We start from the raw sequence: 4495 nt of genomic DNA on the forward strand, positions 1-4495 counted from the left end.
GCAATGTAGATGGTTATCTGTATGCTTTAGAATCAGGTAGGAAAAAAGTTTTCTTTTTCTGTAACTTTAACTTCTAGCACTTGTGCAGACTGAGGATGGTCACAAGTCTCCTCATGGGATGTCTTCATATTTGATACATTACAGAGGGTTACTATTTAAAAGGTTATCCAAAACTTGGTGGTGTGAGGTTTTTTTTTAATTTTTTTTTTAACGTTTATTTATTTTTGAGACAGAGAGAGACAGAGCATGAACGGGGGAGAGGCAGAGAGAGAGGGAGACACAGAATCAGAAGCAGGCTCCAGGCTCTGAGCCATCAGCCCAGAGCCCGACGCGGGGCTCAAACTCACAGACTGCGAGATCGTGACCTGAGCTGAAGTCGGATGCTTAACCGACTGAGCCACCCAGGCGCCCTTGAGTTTTTTATTGTTATGCTAGGACATCACTTAGTAAGCCTGTCTAAGGATCATTTGACTCTCAGCAAATGTAACTTTATTTAACTTACTATTTACTAAAGAATAGGGCCCAGACATTTCGCAACACAAGTTAGAAGTTAATATGTAAGAAATGAGTAAGATAAAGAATCAGTTTTCTGCAAGAACAATGCAAATGATTTCTCGTCGCTATTGAAATTAACCATGGAGATGATAGTTTATTGCCCTGTGATACTGATGAATTGACATCGATATTAATGAATTTTGTATCTAATTCAACACTTACATTTTTAATGTTTATTTATTTATTTTTGAGAGAGAGTGCGAATGTGTGTGCACAAGTGGGGGAGGGGCAGAGAGAGAGGGAGACACAGAGTCTGAAGCAGGCTCCAGGCTCTGAACTGTCAGCTAAGAGCCAGACGCGGGGCTTGAACCCGTGAACCGTGAGCCCATGACCTAAGCCGAAGCTGGGTGCTCCACCAAGTGAGCTACCCAGGCACCCCTCTAATTCAACACTTTTATTCTAGTGTTTTCTTTTTTAAAGTTAATTCATTTATTTTGAAAGACAGGGAGTGAGGGGGGGAGGGGCAGAGAGAGAGAGAGAGAGAGAGAGAGAGAGGGAGAATCCCAAGCAGACTCCTCACTGTCAACACAGAACCCCAAGTGCCGTTCGATCTGACAAACTGAGATCATGACCTGAGCCGAAATCAAGACTCGGGCGCTTAACTGACAAACCCACCCAGGTGCCCCTGGTCTTTTTTTCTTTAGTGGACTGTATATACATCCGTTTCTTGTGTCTGCCTTGGAATCATTCTGTTGGTTCCCTCAGGAGTGAGCTAAGTGAAACTCTGACATATGCTCTCCGTATATGCCTTTTGGCACTTTGAGAATTACACATTTGAATGTACTCAAGGTGACACCGGGCTACTATCTTCACTCCTGGCAGATGGGTCTCGTCTTTGGGGCTTCCGTTGTTTTGTCTTCTTCTGAGTCCTCCCCGTTCTCCGTGGCTCTGGAGAGGAATCACACACAGGGCACAAGTCAGGAGAGAGGTTCTCCTGCATCACTCCCCCGGTCCTCAGCTTAGATTTCATCTCCTCTGGAAACCGACCATTATCCTTCTATCTGATCTCACGCCCCACAACCTCCCCCGGGCAATGTATTCACCAACTGTCCTGAAATTGCTTATTTACTCTTCTGTTTCTTTCTCGGTGACTTCCGTGGGAGCACAGACTCTATTTTGTTTGACTTTTTTTATCCTCGGCTTTCAGCACAGTGTCCAGCTGTAGGTACTCACCCAGTATTTTAACGAGTGAATCATGGGATGAGTATTAACCTCTTTGTATTTCAAGGGTAGCTACTGCTTCCTTACGTGTAATTTATTGTTCTAACAAGTGATGCCAATCTTTAGCTTGTGTGGTTCTCACAGCTCTTCCTTTGGGGGTTGTGGTGGTGCATGTTTGTGCATAACAACGTCTCCACCTTACATTCATCGCTTCTGGTCTCCTCTCTACTCTTTTCAGAGCACGGCTCCTTTAAGTCCAGGAGAAGCTGGTTTGCAGAGGAAGTCCGACCAGACACTGAGCAGAGTGAATGGCTGTGCCGATCTAGCCACACCTATTTCATATGTTTCTTTAGTGTCTTTCAGCTTGCCTATTCGTCCATCCGTGCCTGATTTGTTCTTAGATTTGCCCCCAAGACGCTGGTCTTGGCTTGTCCTAGTTTGAACTTGGTGTCTCTGGCGATTGGCTCACGTTCTGACCTCCACCCATCCCCAATTCTGCTTTTCTACTCTTTGGCGTCTCCAAGCACCTGACCTCAGCTCAACCTGCCTCTGGCCTTGTTTCTCCTGCCTGACACCAACAGCTGGAAAGAACCCTGCCCTTCTGTGAGGAGAGAGATGAGGCTCAGTGTGGTTTACCGGAAATAAAGCTTGCATTATGGGAGGGAACAAACAGGTACATAGTGTTGTAGAAGGGAGCCTTGGAACTTAGCATCGGCGTTGTTTCCACGATCCTTTTCTTCCGTTTCTGCTTTTGTTATGAAATATGTGTTTTGCCAATACGGAATGGAATATTCCAGAAGTAAGGGGGGGGGGGACCTTGGTTTCCTGTCAGTAATTAAAGTAAAACTGCTCTAGTTTTCATTTCTTTTCTAACTTCCTGCCTAAAGGAGGGAAAACTTTACAGTTTGGAAAAAATTTAGGCCGAGCGTGTTGAACTGGTGCTGAACGGAACTTCATCCCGTTAACCGTAGAAGTTCTTTCCATATGTTGTTCCATATATTTTCACAGATACTTTAGAAGAATATGTTCAGAAGTTACAGCAACTCTGGCTTTGGACAATTGGAAAATGGCCACTTTGAAACCGTGAAAGGTAGTTGGTAGCTTTTTCTTAACATGGGACTTAGCGCAGTTGTTCCTTAAACAAGAAGCCTCCAGAGGATGTATTTTGCAGAATGAGATCTGCTAACGAGACAGGAAAGCCTCTTCGTGCTTGCTTATAACTCTTTAAAAGTGGCTCTTTGCAAGTGCCCGGGTTTTGTTTTTGTTTTTGTTTTCAGTCTCCAGGTGAGAAATTATGGGAACTGTCACGCCAAATCAGCTGGTCGCCCTTATGTCATGGGATCCGGACCAGGAGAAGAAGGCTGGCCGGGCGGAGTGCATGTGATCAGCGTGTGACGGGCCGTGCATCCAGCATGCTGAGGGCACCGGCTCTCCTGGCCCAAATAACCACAAAAAGGAACAGATTTCAGACAGGCAGTTTTACAGCGTCCCTGTGGTTATTTTGCCAACTTCCAGCCACTTCTTTCTCTAGCACTGAGCCAAAGAGACACATAACCATTATCAAAATGTTCTGAATATATAGGTCACTCCGTTTCTTTTAGTTATCTTTAATCTGAGGTGTCTCGAATTACATTTCCACACCAATCCACTCAATTTACATTTAGCTCAAGCTTTCAAATTAATTGCATCCTGAATTTAAAAAACAAAACAAAACAAAACCGTTTAGGGAGGTGAAGACTGTTAAAAGGGTGTTGTCTTTTCTTCTCTGTCGCTGGAAAGATTGAGATGACCGGGTTTTCCAGGGAGCCTTTAAAAGGTTTTTCGTTGTAGCCACGGCCAGTTGTGATATTTGCCCCAAACCCTCATCTGTAGCAACGCACCTGCTGTGAATGTTTCATTTTCTGTGGTTTTTTAAAATTTCTCCATCACGTTTTACTAGAATCAAAAGGAATCTCTTCGGAGAGGGAGGTTTGGTCATCTTTTTCACTGGCTGATTTCTCTCCCGTGTGGCTGTGCTTTCAGGGCTATACCACACTGTCCACACAGTAGTAAAAACCAGAGAGATGTGGGTCACCACAGGAGCGAGCTTGCTTGTCAAGGGACGCAGCTTTTTGGAGATGTAGGCTTTTCAGTGCTGATAACCAACCCTGTGGGAAATTCCTTCTGTGAGGAATGCGTTTTGAAAATCTGCAGACCCAGATGTAGGGCCAGAATGGCACAATCACGACATTTCGAGGTGTAACTCTCTAAACCTTTTTCTTGAGTCTCAGAATTTATTTCACTTGCTAATTTATTTTTAATTTTGTATTATTTTTTAGGGAGAGGAAGCATGAGTGGGGGAGATGGGCAGAGGAAGAGAGAGACAGAATCCTAAGCAGGTCCCACGCTCCATGCGGAGCCCAAAGTGGGGCTTGACCCACGACCCTGGGATCATGACCTGAGCCGGAATCAAGAGTCGGTTGCTTAGCCGACTGAGCCACCCAGGCGCCCCTCACTTATTATTTTAAAAATAGAGTCTTCCTGTAGTCAGCAGCAATATATTATTCACTTAAAAATTTGTTAAGAGGGTAGATCTTGTTAAACGTTCCTGCAGCAATGAAGTTAAAAAGTCTTCAAAATTTTTTATCTTTTCACTTTTATTAAACATTGGATGTATTCTGATTATTCTAGACAAACAATTTTGGAATAAACTGATCCCTCATCATTTCACGCTAAGGTCAGAACATTCACTTTTTTTTTTTTTTTTGAAGGTGAGACTATTCATAAAATAAGTTCCTAG

The 4495-nt window shown here is 43.9% G+C and overlaps 1 long non-coding RNA gene across 1 annotated transcript; it reads left to right on the forward strand.

Annotated features, from left to right (window-relative positions):
* The first annotated feature begins 1039 nt into the window (after nucleotides 1-1039).
* Nucleotides 1040-3649, forward strand: LOC131508799 (uncharacterized). Its single transcript, XR_009260156.1, has 2 exons — nucleotides 1040-2389; nucleotides 2994-3649. It is a non-coding gene; the product is annotated as an uncharacterized LOC131508799 (long non-coding RNA).
* Nucleotides 3650-4495: the final 846 nt, after the last annotated feature.

This window comes from Neofelis nebulosa, chromosome 4 (assembly GCF_028018385.1).
Source record: "Neofelis nebulosa isolate mNeoNeb1 chromosome 4, mNeoNeb1.pri, whole genome shotgun sequence".
Classification (NCBI taxonomy): Eukaryota; Metazoa; Chordata; class Mammalia; order Carnivora; family Felidae; genus Neofelis; species Neofelis nebulosa.